General features: G+C 41.5%; 1 long non-coding RNA gene across 1 annotated transcript; it reads left to right on the forward strand.

Moving 5' to 3' along the window:
* Positions 1–3,670: 3,670 nt before the first annotated feature.
* LOC122237766 lies at positions 3,671–18,375 on the forward strand. Its single transcript, XR_006216398.1, has 3 exons — positions 3,671–3,797; positions 8,315–8,429; positions 18,276–18,375. It is a non-coding gene; the product is annotated as an uncharacterized LOC122237766 (long non-coding RNA).
* The last annotated feature ends 200 nt before the right edge of the window (positions 18,376–18,575 follow it).

Consider the following 18,575-nt stretch of genomic DNA (forward strand, 5'->3'; position numbering starts at 1 on the left):
CAGGCATAATCCCTCTTCGGTATTATAGTCCTTCATATGTGTAACTGCTTAGAATGTTCCTCTTCAATCATTCCTTACTTCTTTATATGACCTTTTAAGAGACGAGCTCACCTTTCCTCAGCTTCTGCTATGGGTCATGTTTCTTTGTCCTCCCTCATCCTCCTTTTCTCCCACCACTGTCAGGTGTTACTGAAAATATCCAAAATACAGGACAATAAATGGTTGGCCAGTTTCTATTCCAATATTTTGTAGCAATTTGTTAAGTGTGTGCAGAAAGAAGCATAAAATTATACATATAATAACCAATAAGTTGATATGTAGAGAGTGGAAGCCAGAATTCCCTGTACCACAAAATTTCACCCTTCTGCACCCGTCTTTCACTCTTGGTGAATGAGGGATCTCAAGTCCCTTTGATCTGGCTTACACTTTGACTTGTAGTATATACCGTGTGGTGTTTCTTGCCCTCATCATCCTTGGAGCCTTAGTTTCTGGCATTACTTTCTAAGACCCACAGAGAAAATCCTTCCATTTCTGGCATATATTCGGTGTTTGGCTATCTGAATTTCTTTCAAAATATAGCGACATATATGTTGCCAAATAACTGGGAAGAAGGAAGAAAACTCCCCTCCTGTCTTTGCATGCTAGAATTGTTTTCTCCTGTTATATATAGCTCTCTCTTTCTTATTTTTGAGACAAGGTAGAGTGTTGCTTCTGGCTTGCCTTAGAGTCTCTCTTCCCAGTCAATCCACAGACCCTCTCTGTGGTACATCCTCTGAGCCCACTATAGTCAACTTGCTCACTATAGCATGACCTGATTTCAGATGGATTTCAACATGATTTCAAGTCCTTTCAACCCTTCCACTTGAAGGGTACCACTTCTCTAAACATGCTCCAGCTGGTCTTTTCTACTCGATTCCATAAAAATGTACTGAGTACCTACTAAGTGCCAGGCTCTGTGGATACAAAATTAAATTGGACACAGATCCTGCCCTTTAGGGCAGATGGACACATAAGCGATATGGCAATGAAAAAGCGATGAATGCAGTAGTACAATTGAGCTGGCACAACATGGCCATGATTAAATCTGCCTGGTAGACATGGAGTGGAGAAAGGTGTCATAGAAGAGGTGACCTTGAGCTGGCTTAGGAAAGATGAATAGGAACATACCAGGCAGACAAGAGGGCATGCCACACACTTAAAAGTGAATGTGTCATCCCAGGTGTGCACAGAAAGGGGAATGCTTGCTTTCTTCTATCCTCCATAATTGCAGACTCCGACCATATTCATCTTTTTGGCAGCCTCAATGCACAGCAGGCTCGCAGAGAGCTAAAGCCACTCTCTTTCTTGCATTGTTTGGACCCATCGACCTTCATCATTCATGCCGGTGAGTCATTACTCTTTATCAAGAAATGAAAGCAAACCCTGAGCTCCTTCATGTGTCCCTACTCCATCTGATCACTGCCCCTTGCTTCTGGAGAAGCAGCCTTGTCTCTCCTGTACTCAGCAAGAGAACCCTCCATTTTCACCAATTTTCCCTCCCCTCTCCTTCACACATCTGCTTCTAAGACGACATGCTCCAAACTTTGCAGGAGGCAGAAATCAGCTTTAGACAAGGTTTATGGGGGGTTAGATGCAGTTTCTACCCAGCTGTTGTCCAGCGTTCTCTGAAACCAATCAAAAGAAAAGAAACCAAAAACATGTTTGCAAAAATCAAATTAAAGCCAAGCTCTGATGGAGTCACAGCTATCTACGCCCATACGGGCTGCCTGCCAAGAATGTTTTTAATATAATAATCGCTCATCCATAGACCCATAATAATTGATATTTGCAATTCGATAATGCTTCTTAACAATTTTTTATTTGTTTCCAATCTCCCCGCTTCCCTCCTCACCTCATCCGCCCAACAACCTCCTGTGTCAGCACATTCATGGCTCTTAATGACCCTCTCAGCAGCTACTGATCAAAGTCAAATTTTAATTACGATTCTAATTTTGGAAGTTTGCTTCCTTTTAATCTGAACTTTTAGAAGGGAGTCAAATGTGTGCTTGCAACGATTCACAGAAAACCCATCAGGCTCCAGGACTATTTAATTGGAAGAGTTCAAGTCGTTTTGAGCGTCATGCTTCCTACCAGCTTGTCTCCACTAGGTGATGACATCTACAGAATGTAAAGTACATGACTAATGACTGTAGTCTGGCCTGAGGATGATGGCATGAAAACAAGATGCAAACATATGACCACAGGACGTTACTGTCATCATTTCAAAATGGGGCTTTTCCTCCAATCTTCTCTTCTTCCCAGTTTGGTCTGAGCCAAACCTAAAGCCTTCTCTGCACCTTCATGCTAATCCCATTATCCCTTCAAGAATATCTTGATTTATTTAGCCTTTAGAAATTCTAACCATTCTTAACAAAACCACCTCAAAACTCCACTTTCTGTGCAGCCTTTCCTGATCCCTCCTGATAGAAAAGACTTCTCCCTGGAAATCCTGGAGCACGTATTGTCATCATAATTAATATCAAATAGCAATCACAATAAAAGCACTATGTTGGCACATGAGCAGCGTTATCTAACTTTATCTTCCCAATAATCCTACTGTATGCTGTTATCATCCCCATTTTACAGATGAGGAAACTGAGTCTCACATATATCAAAATGTGTTCAAAGTCAAGTAACTATTTAATGGGAGAGTGAGAATTCGAATTCTAGGTCTCATCATAGCAAATCACAAGGATTTATATTCCTCTTACATGCATACCAATAATCTCAATCAGAATGTAAGATTGTGCAAGAAAGAAATTATATCTCATGTTCCTTTGAATTTCCTAATGCTCACAAAGTTGTCATTTAATAAATGTTTTCAGATTGAATGACTCCATCTTAGAATATATATTTAGAAGATTGAGGGCACCTGAGTGGCTCAGTTGGTTAAGTGCCCAACTTTGGCTCAGGTCATGATCTCGCAGTTAGTGAGTTCGAGCCCCGTATCGGGCTTTGTGCTGACAGCTCAGAGCCTGGAGCCTGTTTCTGATTCTGTGTTTGCCTTGCTTACTGCCCCTCTCCCACTTGCATCCTGTCTCTCCTCTCTCTCTCTCTTTCTCTCTCTCTCTCTCTCTGTCTCTGTCTCAAAAAATGAATAAACATTAAAAAAAAAGAGTTAAAAAAAGAAACTTGCTTATCAAAAGGAGTAAATGACTTTAAAAAAGTATTTGTCTACTTCTTAATAGTTTCTTTTGAAATTTAGCATTTCAAAAAGATAACTAAGGTGGTGCCTATACAGCACTCCAAACCTTTAATAGGAAGACAAAAGTACAGACTTACATCAATAGTATCATTATTATCCAGCCTTTATCAAGTACCTAACATGTGGTAGGTGCCGTAGAGGATGTGGACATGAAAAGAAATATTCGGGTCATCAAAATAGCTCAGCTTCTAGTTTAGGGGCACAATGAAAAGCCAGTATTTGCTTCGCTAAACCTGACTGCCTTCTGAAAAGGTTAGGTAATGATAATAAGAGGGTTTTTGTTCTGGAGACTATTTGGATGAACAAATGTGTGCATTTAGAGTAGGAGCCAGAGGGAGAGAACTCAATTGTTATGAATCACAATTTATAACCCAGAGAGGAATTACAGATAGATTCTAGAATGGGAAGAGAAGAAGGCAAGAGAGATCAACTGTCAGTAACAATGTTTGAAGAGAGAAAAACTGTGTGCTGTGAATTTTAAATTGTTTGATGTGGGGTGCAAACATAAAGCCTTCCTCTATGAAATCGTCAGGAAATTGTACAGTGATCACTCGTAAGTTTGTGTCCATGAATTTTTCTGGGAAAAGCAAATATGCTTAATTGTACATCTGTGTCAAAGCAACACAGTCCAGGGACATCACGAAGGGTGTAGGGGCCCTGAGAGATCCACCAAAGCTAACAGGAAAGAAGAGTTTCTATTCGAGATGATCACAGGATCCATGAGCAACCCCTGCCAACCCCTTCCTACAGAGGGGCTTGTGTTTACTCTCTTCTGCCTGGCTTTGACTTCCTAGTTCTTTATCACAGACCCCGTACCCTAAACCTGGAGCCCATTGTTTGGATGTTATTCTCTTCTAGCTTCTTGGGCCCCATACCGGGCTGAATAGTGTCCTCCAAATATCTAAGTTCCACCTGGAACTTCAGAATATGACCTTTTTTGGAAACAGGGTTTTTGCAGATGTAATCAAGTGAAGGTAAGGTCATACTGGATTTGGGTGGGCCCTAATCTCATGACTGGTACCCTTTTAAGAACGGAGGAATTTAGGGGCACCTGGGTGGCTCAGTCAGTTAAATGTCCGACTCTTGGTTTCAACTCAGGTCATGATCTCATGGTTTCGTGACTTCAAGCCCCGCATCAGGCTGTCAGGCTCTGTGTTGACAGCACGGAGCCTGCTTGGGATTCTCTCTTCCATTCTTTCTGCCCCTCCCTCAGTCACGCTGTCTCTGTCTCTCTCAAAATAAATAAACATAGTTTAAAAAAAAAAAAAAGAATGGAGGAAGTTGGGCACACTCATGGGGGCAAAGATTGAAGTGATGTGTCTGTAAGCCAAGATTTCCAGCAGCCACCTGAAGCTAGGAGAGAGGCACAGAACACATTCTTTCTCAGTGTTTCCAGAAGAAACCAAGCCTGCCGACACCTCTAGAATTATAAGAAGACACTCCTGTTATCTTAAGTCACCCAGTTATAACAACCCTAGAAAATTAATACAGACCCTTATTTCCCTAACTCATAGTCTGGCATCCTCTAATACTCAATTAGACAATCTTCTATGGACCCAGACTGTAGAGCCCAATTCTATTATTGACCTGCCCAGGGAACTGTGAGCATTCCGTTGAGATCCCAATAGGACATTATTTAGTTTTTTCCTAGGACTCTGACAAGGAAACAATGAGGCATATCTTTTCTATCACACTTCCTAATTCTCTATAAAATAATAGCACACAGGACTCTTCAGAGGCTTAGAGCTACTGAGTGATAAAACCACTATAGGAATTTTGTAGCCCAGTCATGTTGACAGTAAGTACAACGTGGCAAACTTCATTTATACTTGAAAACACAGATAATAGGACTGTCACTGTCCACGAACTCCTATGTACTTACTGCCTGCACCGCAGACATACAATAAATACACACTTGATTAGAGCTAGGATGTTGCTCTGCCACATGGGCATTTCTTTAAATGACCTGGTCCGAGAAGTGTCACATGTGACATACTCAAGATGAACACTATGCAGCTTGATAAATGACCATTCATTCAGTCATTTGACAAATATTTATTGGGTGCATATGATAGGCCATAGTATTTGGGACTTAATCTTTTTTGAAGAAGTCATGGGACTTGAGGTCCAGTTGGAGAGAAAGAGACATGAATCCTCACTTATAATTCATGGAGGTGAATGCTATGTCATCGACTATTAGGAACTCATAGACTTGACTGGAGTTTCACATGTCTGGGAATGAGCTCGAGACCCTTCTACAAATTTGGATTGCCCCGTTCACTTGTTCATTTGGTACGTGAGTCTAGCGAACTCCCCAAGATTAGCATCTTCACATAGCTTTGTTGTTCTCTATTCATCTTGTGTACACAGTTACTCCAGTGAGTGATAAAACCTGTTTCTTTGAGGGAAATGATCCTCAAGTGAGAAATAAAACTTTAGTGTGAGAAGAACAAGGTGATAACTTGCTTTGTGCTTCTAAGCACTTGGAAACACCTACTGACATGGAATTGAAGAGAAAACAAGTCTCCTATTCAGATATTGTCATTGTAGAAACCGGAGATTTTAGAAGATGCCATGATGAACCACAGATAAATACTAAAGGTCTACTTTAGTAAAAATGAAAGGAAGGGAGAGAGCAACAGAGGATTCTTTGAGTTCTTTGAGTACTGTTGAGTGATGAAGGTCTAAATGCTCCTTTGTTTGGGGGGTAAGGAGTTTGGAAAAGGTTTGGGAAAGGACCCCCATCTTCCTGTCCATGGATGTCCACGATGAAACTTCAATTAGAGTAAAAATGCTGACCTCTCTTTAAGATGCATTTCTGCCACTCTGTAAGTAACAGTAGGACTGAAGCTGCTCCCTTCACCTTCTACTCGGTGGCTATGTTTCACTCTAAAAGCAAGTCTTATGGAATTCAGCTGAGACACAGACACCCACGCTGTACCTCCAATCAGCTTAGTTGCAAAGCATCTCCTTCTCGGTTGGCTCTAAACTCAGGAAAGAAAACATGTGGTATTATTAATCTACTCAGACAGTCACTCCTTGCTGACTCCCCTTTGCAAATGTCCACCAGATTGTTCCACACCTCTTCTTACCCCCTTAACTTCGCACGCCTCCCTGCCAGCTTGTTACATGATGGGGAAAAAAAAAAAAAAAAAACTATAGAGGCTATTTCAAATGCTGGGAATCTGTGTCTAACCACATGGGCTCTCTTCTTCCATTGAGCATCCATGGCATGTCATGAATGTGTCACTGAGACTGTTTTCATTCCGCCTTGCGTTGTAGTTATTTGAGTATTTGATTTAACAGCCTGTCCGTGCAAACCACCGCACCATCGGCTCCAGCTTTATCCCCTCATCCACACTCCTGAACTCCAAGCTCTGCAATAATAAGGACTTAAGTCAAATCGTGCGATACCTGTCTAGTGTTTGTCATAAGGGAGCGCATTTGCAATACATGTCTTCGTTTCATTAAGAAACTTTGTTCTGACATCAGCTGGTTCTGCTTCACCAATTTCAAGGTACACATATCATCACAATTCCAATTAACTGTTAAAATACCTCTGTGCCTGTGTTAGCAAGTCTCGAGGCTCTCCTACACCGCAGTGTCCAGTTTAGAGGGCTCTACTCAAGTAAAGGTGTCAGTTCTGCTTCAGAATGTCAGTAAAGGAGAGAAATCGGGGATCCTGCCTGGTGATACCTCGGTGTCAGATGGTCTCTGTGACTCGTCCATCCTCTTCTCCCTTGGAAAATATGGTCCCTTTTGGGACCTTAGAGTTCTTTCCTACCAGTCAGTTGGAACCATCTCAATCCATCAAAGAGATTTGAAGTGTATCCTGTTCTTCTAGAGATAATCTGGTCCCTGTGCAGATTTGCCTGTCCCTAACTCTTATGCAATCAAATCTTCATTCCAAGTGGCTTAGGAGCAGCAACTTTGGCCAGTATGATCTGGTCCCATACTAAATGCATCCACATTCATCTTACAATTGCAAAACTCAATAACTCTGTCTCGGAAGTACAATTGTTAGAAAGACTCAACTGAGTTTTTTCAGTTTTCCCAATAAATTTAAAGATCTAATTGGCTTGATTCAAGGATTCATGAATCAGGCAGCATACCATCTAGCAAATAGAAGGGAGCTCCAAGGAGTTGTACAAAATGGAAGGTTTTTACAGGCAGAGGGAGGGTAGGACAAGGAAGTTAAAAGAGCGGATTATTTCAGGCAAGGTTATCTTCCCTTAGGAGAAGGCAGGGGGTCTTGTCAGGCAGATTACCACATTAGTGCTGACCAGGAAATTCCAGACTGATTGGCTTAAAATTCCACTCCTGGGAGAGGCTGAAACTGCAATTAGGTTAGGTATTAAGTTTTACTGGGACTTAGCAAAAGTGACTCCATTTTGAGCCTGTTGGTTTTTTTTTGTAACACGATGCTCTAAACTGACAGGCTGGGTTCACCTAGCAAAGCAACACACAACCTCTATCGCTAAAATATAAAATTAGGTAAAATAAAATAAATTCTACCTCACCAGATACCTCAATAGAATTCCTTATGTCCAGAAAATATGTGTGTATGTACTGTCGGCTGGCCAACACCAAGTTTAGAATTTTTTTGTTTTTTTAATACAAATGCCTTTAGGAAGGATGTATGCACTCCAATTCTCCACAGGATCCACCTAAACATGGAAGCTCAGCTTTCTGCCTGGCCTCTATAGACATTTGAGTTTGAGCACTCTGCTTTATGAGTCTACATGATTAGCTATACCCCTGAAGGTATGGGGGCTAAAGACACACACACACACACACACACACACACACACACACAAACATGAGACCCCATGAGGTGAGAGAAAGCATAACCTTCCTAATATTTGTATGTTTCTATTGTTGATCCTAGAGCTATTTTCAGCAACTTGTCCTCTGAACAACCACAGGGAAAGGGATGGAAATTGAAGATAATCTAGGTAGGAAGAAAAGACACTACAATCACCCCCAGGAGTGAGGCTTTCCCCAGTCCTGCATGTTACTGTAATGGTCAGATTGTCTATTGAATGGTTAAAAAAAATTTTTACTCTACAGGCTTGTTTTGAAGTAAGTCAACCATTGTCCTGTGGGTGTCCACAGGGTCCATCCACAAGAGATGGGGTGTGCTGGAGGGTGAGAAAGAAGGGGAGCCTGACTCCACCACCACCAGGTACCCTCTTCAAGGAAGGAAGTTGTTTTCATCTGTTTGACCTATTGGTGGTCTCACTAGGAGAAAATGAAGCAGTTGAGAAAAAATTGAGAAAATCACTGGGATATGTTAAAATAATTTTTAAAAAAGTCCTCTTTTTAGAGAACTCTACACTTTATTTTTCTTAAGAGAAGTTGAAGAGTAGTGGTTCTCAACTGTGTATGTGCGTTAAGATCATTTGGGGGAGGTTTAAAAATACCGATGCCTGGGTTCAACCTTCAGAGATTCTGATTTAAAATTTGTCTGGGGCATGACCTGAGCATTGAGTTTTTTGTAAAGCTCCTGGCAGATTCTAGTGTGCAACCAGGGTTGAGAATTCCTGCAAGAGAGAGTAAAGGCTAGATTTTGGTTTCAGGGAGGTAGGATGGACTCCTAATTCATCTCTGTCTGTAATGCAAGCTAATCACATAAAATCCATATCCTCGTTATGCATCTATACATTTGGAAAAACTTATGAATATGTATGTTGTTGCTCATTTGCACCTTTTTTTTGCCCTCAAAATAGTTTCATGTGCCTTAAAGAAATGCAGGTAGGATAGCAAGGAAATTGTGAAACAGAAAAAGGAAGTTACAGTAGACTATTCCCCACAGGTTATTAGACCTCTACACTTCCTGGAGCTTCTTGAGGTCATGGCACAATGTGATAAAATCCTCAAAAGCCACAGTAAAAACAGTAAGGATCTCTATAGGACTGGGCTTCAGTTTCCTACCTATAACATGGGGACCATAACAGACACTGCTAATACTTAGTCTGTAACTGGTCTCACCTTCCTCCTTAACAACAGAACATTGTTTTTGTTGGGGGCAACAAAGTGCCCAGGTAAGAAGAAAGAGGAAGATGATGAAAGGGTGAAGATGGAGGAAAAATAAGAGACAGAAGAGGAAGAAAAAAAGCAAGAAGTAGGAGCAGAATGAGCCCTTTCCTCCATTTGCTTGCAAATAGTGGTAGTCAATGGGATGGAAATAGAATGTCTTAAAGACATTTTCAAGGAAATCTCTTTAAATGGGGCTACTCTAGGCAGAAAAAGTGTTCTTGTTCTTGTTACTTTCCCACTTAAAACAAGGATGTGATGGTTGGAGCTGCAGCAACCACTATGGAGACACAAGGAAAAGCAGACAGACTTGCAGATATCTTGGTCCTGAACAAACAACATCTCAACTATAGCCAGTGACACTGGACTCCTGATTACGTGAGGTGCTAAAATTACACCTTATCATTTACAGTCAGATTTCAACAACTTGCAACCAAATTCAGTTCTTAACAAATTCAGGGACAATTGTATCTTACATAGTCTTGTGAGACTGAAATTAACATAGGCTGTATTTCTGGCATTTCTTAGTGATAATTATATTCTTCCATTCCATCAGAATGTATGAAATGCCTACCCTATGCCCAGCATCATTCTTAGTGCTGAAGAACATGACCCAACCTTCATGGAGATTATTTTACTAAAACATTCCTGCTCTTTGCCCAAATGTTTCCTTTTATCTCCATATACATTTTTGAAAACTTTTTGGCTTGTGCAAAATCAGGATTTATACATCACCACTTTCTACAACCCATTTCTAGCAATAGAGTCACACATCTATCTATTGGTCAAATAGGATTTGAATGTACCTGTGTGTATTTGCTTTGCAGGTACCAAATATATCTAAAAAACAGTCACTGCTCAGTCAGTTAAGCATCCACTCTTGGCTCAGGGCATGATCTCACAGTTCGTGAGTTCGAGCCCATATCAAGCTCTGTGCAGACAGTGCAGACCCTGCTTGGGATTTTCTCTCTCCCTCTGTCTGTGTACCCCAGCCCTGCTCTCTCTCTCTCTCTCTCTCTCTCTCTCAAAATAAATAAATGAACTTAATTTTGTTTTAAATAAATAAAAATAAAAAACAGTCACTGCTCTCAAGAATCATGAATTTCTTTTTTTTTTTTTATTAACGTGTATTTATTTTTGAAACAGAGAGAGACAGAGCATGAACGGGGGAGGGGCAGAGAGAGAGGGAGACCCAGAATCGGAAGCAGGCTCCAGGCTCTGAGCCATCAGCCCAGAGCCCGACGCGGGGCTCGAACTCATGGACCTCGAGATCGTGACCTGAGCTGAAGTCGGACACTTAACCGACTGAGCCACCCAGGCGCCCCAAGAATCATGAATTTCTACGAGGAGAGATAACAAAAGCCAGTTAGGCCAGACAGACTATATGTTCGTAACTAGCATCTACTGATCTAACTTATGTACCATGCGTTTTTCAAGCACATCACAGCACGTATCTCATTTATTCCCCGCATCTCTTAAGAGAGACTAATATTATCTTCCTTTGTACCCTGAGCAAACTGCCCCAAATCACACAACTCCTAAGTGGTAGTTCCAGAATTCAAACCCACCGAGTCCAAAACCACAGCTCACGTACTTCATGACTACTCGAAACAAACTCCCGGTAAGTGACAGATGCCAAGGAGAGGCGATGGCAGCCGTCAATGGAGACGTTTGTTTAAAAACTATTCGTGGAGCACCTTCTATATGCCAAACATTGATTGGGACACAACAACTCCATAAGTAAACAAGCAAGGAAAATTGTCCACCAGAGGAGTCATGACTTACATTGTCATAGTATCGGTAATCACTGTGACTGAGGCAAAGGTTCTGAGAGGTCAGGAACAAGGTGAGATACTTTTGGTATTGTTTTAAGCATTTTCAATACCTGCAAAGAAACCAGACTACATTCCTCAGTAAACCACACCAGTCACCAGGAAATCTCACTGTGAGTGACTCCATTCCCCTGCTCTCCCCAAGCCACTTGTGGAACAATTAGGCTTCTATTCTCTTTCTCTCTCTCCCTGCCCAATGATGACTGATATTTTTTAAATCTCCTTTCCCTGCTCCCTTAAAAAAATAGGTGTCAAAATGAGAGTCTGCAAGAGTTTGCCCAAATTTGGTGACATGTGAGAGGCAGTGACTAGCATAAGAAACTAAAATGGTATTTCAAGGATGGCCCTGCTGGGAAGGAATTATTTGCAGAGAGTGTGGTCACTAATGAGAGAAGGTCCCACAAACATCCCCAGTAGAAACCCACAGACACAAGCTACAATCATGCTTTTAATCCTGACGGCTCTTTGTTTTCACAAACTGCAGTAAGCCAAGTCAAAACAGGTTCGATTTGTCTTTGAGAGTAGTCTTTTTTTTTTAAATCAATTTACTTATTTTTGAGAGAGAGAGAGAGAGCACAAGCAAGGGAAGGGTAGAGAGAGGGAGACAGAGAAGAGAAAATCCCAAGCAGGCTACGCACTGTCAGTGCAGAGCTCAATGCAGGGTTTGAACTCATGAACTGGGAGATCACGACCTGAGCCGAAACCAAGAATGGGACTCTTAACCCACTGAGCCACCCAGGTGCCCAAGAGTAAAGAATATTCTTAACGTCACATCTTCAGTATTTAGAAAAAATATATCCATGAAGCTATTATATATATATATATATATATATATATATATATGTATATATGTACATATGTATATGTACACACATATACATATATATACATACATACATACATACATATACATATATAAATATATGAAGTAAGTTTACTTCAGTATCCATTACAAATAACAAGTATCATTGGGAAGCATTTACTTCTGTTGTGTGCTCAATGTTCCACAAGCATTTTCTCCTTGACTCTCTACAACAATCCTAGGAGGTGGGGTCTTTTGTGTACCCCATTTCATAGATGACAGGAGTGAGACTTATGAGCTGGGAAAGCAGTTTGGTGGTTCATGAAAAAGCTAAACATGAATTACCTTATAACCCAGGAATTTCACTACTAGATATATACCCCATAGACTTGAACATGGATACGGAAACGAATCTATGCACACAAATGGCTATAGCAGCATTACTCAAAACAGTTTTTGGAAATAACCCAGATTTCCATCAATCAATAAATGGATAAACAAAATGTGGTGTAACCGTATAATGGAATATTATTCAGCCATAAAAATGTACAAAGTACTAACACATGCTCCAAAAACATTATGCTAAACAAACTGGATACAAAACATCACATATTGTATGATTCCATTTGTATAAAATGCCCATAATGAGAAAACCCATAAAGACAGAAAGTACATTAGTCGTTGCCAGGGACTAGGAGGGAGGGGAAATGGGGAGAAACCGTTTAATAGGTACAGGGTCTCCTTTGTGGGGGATGAAAACGTTTTGGAATGAGATAGAGGTGATGGTTGCACAACATTGTGAATGTACTAAATACCGCTAAATTATACACTTTAAAATGGTTAATTACATGCTAGGTGAAATTCACCTCAATTTTAAGAGTTTTTAAATTGTAAATGAGACCAGATCTGGGGTGGCCATGGAGGTACGCCACTCAGGCCTCGCTTCAAGAGTGCTGGCTGCAAGGAAGGTGGCCGGCTGACAGCCTCCAGCCGCCAAACTGCTGGCTCCTCTCCCCCAGTCCCCCGAACACGGTATTTATGCCCCAGTGCCCTGCTCTCTGTGATCTCTGTGAGTTGTTCCCAGTCAGTGATGGAGCACTGCAGGGCCCCCAGGGCTGTCTGCCCCTGCCCAGCTCTGGATTCACCTGGCAGGCATCTCTGCTTTCGACTGAATGGCAAACTTCACTGCACTTTCCTTTCTTCTTTCCCACGTCAGCCTTGTATTTCACTCCCCCCTCCACCCACCTTCTTCACCGCCTCGTTACTTTATCTGTCACAGACATCTGCCTCCAGTAGATCCCCCGGCACAGCTAACCCCACCTCAGTGTCTGCTTCTTAGGGACCCCAAACTGACACAAAGCCCAATAAATTGCCCATTGTTACACAGACAGTTGGGGGCAAAGCCAGGACTCAGTAGCTCTATTACTAACTTTCTGAACCTAAGTACAAAATCACATTTATTTGATGATGAGAGCTACCTAAATAGGGTTTTCGTGTATTCCCGGTAGAGTGGCTCTGATTTGCTCATTAAATAGCTGTGATTTTGAGCAAACTGCTTACTGTTAGTATTTCTGTTTTCAAAAATGTGAAAATGAAAGTTTGCCAACTTACAACTTGTCAATCCCTTCTCCCTCATGTGTCCATGGCTGACCTCATTGACCTACCCTCAGTCCTTCCTCACCCTAAGAGACCAGGCAGACATTGTAATAGATCAGGGTATATATATATATATATATATATATATATATATATATAAACTGATTTGCTTCCTATCTGTCAGAGTCCACTCTGGCAGCTCAGCCTCATGTGATTAAATTATCACACTTTTTTTTGCCTATTTTTTTAATATGAAATTTATTGTCAAATTGGTTTCCATACAACACCCAGTGCTCACCCCAACAGGTGCCCTCCTCAGTGCCCATCACCCACCTTCCCCTCTCCCCCACCCCACATCAACCCTCAGTTTGTTCTCTGTATTTAAGAGTCTCTTATGGTTTTCCTCCCTCCTTCTCTAACTTTTCTTTTCCTTCCCCTCCCCCTTGGCCTTCTTTCTGGTAAGTTTCTCAGGATCCACACAAGAGTGAAAACATATGGTATCTTTCTCTGTATGACTTATTTCACTTAGCAGAACACTCTCCAGTTCCATCACGTTGCTACAAAAGGCCATATTTCATTCTTTCTCATTGCCACGTAGTATTCCATTGTATCACACTCTTTTTGGCCATGGCACCACCCAGAGCACTGAGTTATCCAAGCAAGACCCCCACTCCTTCCTGTGCAGCATCCTTACCACCATAATCAGCCTAAACCAGAACATCGGGACGAACTGAATTTATCTGACTTTCATATTGATGTCAGTCAACGCTAGATGCCCCAACTCCCAGGTCATCCTTCATCACCCTAGAGTTCTTCACACTGTCTTCTCTCACCCCCATCTCCCATTCCTCACCATGAGCCTTCTAGAAAGTATGGTCCGTTGTCAGTAAAACTCTCCCTTTATCACCATTCCTTTCCGTTTCTCTGACTTACTCTAACTGAAATCTAGCTTTGTGCCGAAGACGCTAGATGGCTTAAGCTCTCTTAACTAATGGTTTCTTTCTTTCCCTTATGCCTTATACACTGAACCTAGAGGTAGGGTGCCATCCTTGTACGTCCTAGTCATTTCTAGATCATTGTCTCTTTCACTGAAACTACCAGCTTGGAACTTAACTCAATTAGACTATACCTACCAGTACCATCCTCCTTCTTAATCTAGCCCTTAGTCACTCCTCATTTCTTACTAAATGTAGCACCTGGCTCATTATTACTCTCTAGTATTAATTCTGTCACGATTCTTGGCGAGCTGTAATATCCATGGGAACCCTTCTTTTATCACTCTGGCCTCTTGGTGGGAAGCTTCTTGATTTCCTCCCTCCATGATGCTGTCTACTCAACATCAGCCAACCAGTCCTCCAGACATTTCCTGAACTTTTTCATCACCATAACCTAATCTCCATTTGAATTATCTTCACTTCATACCACACCCCCATTTTGTACAGCTCACTCACTCTTGTGTCCTGACTCAACATTAATAACCCCACAGGGTCTATAAACCTCATTGCCAGCACTCACTCTTCTCTTGTTCTCATCTCGTTCCATACCCAACTTGGACTCCATGGCTCCTTGCAAATAGGCTAAAATCCCTTCCTCTCTCTTCCTTCATCGTGATTCCCTGATTAACTTAATTTTCCACTTTCTCTGTGCCTGCACCAGGGTACTTGAACTTAGATGGAAAAAAAAAAAAAAGCCATACACAAATGGGGGCTCATCCACGTCACTCAAAACCATTACCACGGCTCTCAGGAGGGTCTTTGAACCTGCCTGACAATCTTCCTACCATTCCCAATCTGTTTTCTCTCCCATGATTCTAGGTGAGAATTTCATATCTTCCCTTTAAAATTCCAGCACCCCCTGCCTCCTCCTCACTCCCCCCCAGAGAAGTCACTTCCAAGTGTACTGAAAAAATAGAAATAATGAGAAAAGAACTTCCTTGAGAGGCCACTGTCGTGTTTCCCCCTCCTCATTTATTTTATCCCATGTTTTCTTACTAGCCCTTACCCCAGCCCAGACCTACTATTTATGCAATCAATTCTTTATTGGTTTGTCATCCATTTTCCCCTGCAGAATCTAATTTCCAAGATAGTAAAGATTTGTCTTTGTTCATTGCTATATCCCGTGCAGTGCCTGGCATGTAGTAGCATTCGATAAATATTTGCTAATTGTGTATCTATTATGTTGTACAGGCACAACTCACAGTTCGCAATCACAAAGTAATCCTACTCTGTCTTCTTTGTCCCTTTAAAACTGTTCTCATGCTGCTAGTTTTGCCAGGAACTTCTGCCGGATTCTTGGTTTTTCTCATCATCCTTCAGTATACAAAGAGTTTTTTCTTGTCCCTGTGAGTCACAAAACACTGCTTCAATTCAGTAATTAAAATGTGTAGTCCCATGTAAAAGTATATTTCAATTGAAATGAAAGCTTCTCTCTCTCCTCCAGCTCAGACTGCTCTGAAAGAAAGAAGGAAAGAAAGAAAGAAAGAAAGAAAGAAAGAAAGAAAGAAAGAAAGAAAGAAAGAAAGAAAGAAAGAGAAACTGAAACCTTTGGTCAGAAGGTGTTAGACTGACCTCATCCCTTTCCCAGCCTTTTTTCCCTCTTCCGCAATTTGCAATTCAAAGCTTTTTTTTTTTAATTTTTTTAATGTTTATTTATTATTTTTGAAGGAGAGAGAGAGAGAGAAAGAGAGAGAGCAGGGGAGGGGAGGTGCAGAGAGAGAGAGGGAGACACAGAATCCAAAGCAGGCTTCAGGCTCCGAGTTCCCAGCACAGAGCCCGACGCGGGGCTCGAGCTCACGAACAGTGAGATCATGACCTGAGCTGAAGTCGGACGCTTAACCTACTGAGCCACCCAGGCGCTCCGCAATTCAAAGTTTCTGATGGCTTCCCCCAAACCCAATGTCCAGGAAAATGAGAGAAGAGAGTAAAGGGAGAAAGACATTTATTAGCTGACACTACGTTGTTGATTTTATCATTGACTTTTTCTGAAGTTGTCAGATGTTCACAAGTGACTCTTCTGTGATGCTTTCAAGGGTTATTTGATGTCCTTCCATCACCATGGGCCTCACCTGCAATTTCATAGACAAGGTGACTATGTCTCTGTTTTAGCTGACTCTTACTCCTTTCCTCCAGTCCTGGGAGTCCAGCAGTATCTCCAGCGGCTCTCTGCTTAGATCTGCTCATCTCTTTTGGACATGATCTAAGACCATTCCATGCAGGTCTCTCTTGTGTGTAGCCACATGAATTCCTAGGAACTACTCATTCTTCCTTTACTCTGACAAACTCTTTTTTATTTTATTTTATTTTATTTTATTTTATTTTATTTTATTTTATTTTATTTTATTTCGTTTCATTTCATTTTATTTGAGAGAGAGAGAGAGTGTGTGTGTGTGTGTGTGTGTATGTGATGGGGGACAGGGGCAAAGGAAGAGACAGAGAGAGAGAGAGAGAGAGAGAGAGAGAGAGAGAGAATCTTAAGCAGGCTCCACGCTCAGCGCAGAGCCCCACATGAGGCTTAATCCCACCACCCCGGAATCATGACCTGAGCTGAAATGGAGTCAGAGACTTAACTGACTGAGCCACCCAGGTGCCCCTGCTCTGGCAAACTCTTATGTGCCTATTGCCCAGTGCAGCAAGCTTGCCTTTGTTCTAGCAGTTGAGCATTCAGCCAGCCAGCCCATCCCCACTGTAACTTCACAGCAAACCTGAGTCTCCAAAAAGCCACATCATAATAGGTAACACTTATTTTGGCACTTAATATATGTGCTTAAAATATATTAATTTACTTAATCCTCAAACAGCCTTTAGAAGTATATACTATAATCACTTCCATCTTACAGATGGGGAACTGAGACACCCCCATTATTGCAGGTCCCCAGTGATGGGTTCTAGCCACACACTTTGGGATGTGGTTTCTGTTATCTTTAGCCTCAGCCAAAGCAACTGAAGTCATTAGCTAATAAGTATAGAGTAGATAATTTTTAAGGTCTTTTCCAGTACTTATAATTTTGACATTTAAAATTATATTACTGTCCCATCCATCCATGGCAAAGCATAGGAATGGTGGTGGTGGAGGATGTAGAAGATTGGAAATGGCCTTTTCTGGCCTAAATCCCTGGAGGTTCCCCCCATGTGATTCTAGCTACAACTTTGTAGTTCAGCAGGACACTAGCAAAACTAGTCTAGATGGTATGTACTCATGGAACCGTGAAGTTATAACTCTTCCCTGGTCCTATTAGCAGATGTTTAATTGACCATTCAGACTTGCACCAAATTGCATGCAGCAAATGAAAGCATAGTGCCAGAGAACTGGACATGAAGACCTGTGTTGTTGTTGTTTTTTTCTTTTTTTTTTTAAGTATATACTTAGAAACCAAATTCCCAACTGTTTATCTCTGCTCCCATACAATTCCAACATTCTTTTATTGAAAAGATCTCAGAAGAGTGGGAAGCAAAATTAACTCCATGATAACTAGTTGGAGGTTTTCTGATATGGGGAAAAAAAGGCAATAGACATGAATTTTATGGCGGTATTTTGGTACTCCCTGCTGAGGTATCTCTTGCTCGGAAAGGGAAAAAGCTGGGGACTCATCTATGAGTTCAGAGGATATCTAAAATGGCTTCCTCATCTGGGGTCTGTGATCATCATGGAGTTTTGGTACCATTTGTTAACGTCCAGCTGAAGAGCACAACCATGATGTAGGAATGAGTACAGCAAGGGAATATTAAACATTAGAAGGCTCTTCAGCCTCATGTTTTGGATTCTGAAGGCTCTGCAGCACACCTGGAGGGCAGGAGTCCCCTGGCTGCCAGTCTGCCGATGTGACTGGGGAGGCATCTGTGAGCCCAGAATTAAAAGCCAAGGAGAATCCATAAAAGTAAGTATGTAATAATAAGGTGGATATAGAAAGAAAATGATGCCAGGCCCTTGCCCCTCTATCCCTTCTATAGTTATCTTTATTTCATTCCATCATAGTCATCTCTTAACTCTTTTCTTTGCTTTTAGACTTTCCTACTCCTATCCAAACTCAACTTCACAGCCAGAGTCATATTTCTAAAATGCAAATCTG

Source organism: Panthera tigris, chromosome B1, assembly GCF_018350195.1.
Source record: "Panthera tigris isolate Pti1 chromosome B1, P.tigris_Pti1_mat1.1, whole genome shotgun sequence".
NCBI lineage: Eukaryota > Metazoa > Chordata > Mammalia > Carnivora > Felidae > Panthera > Panthera tigris.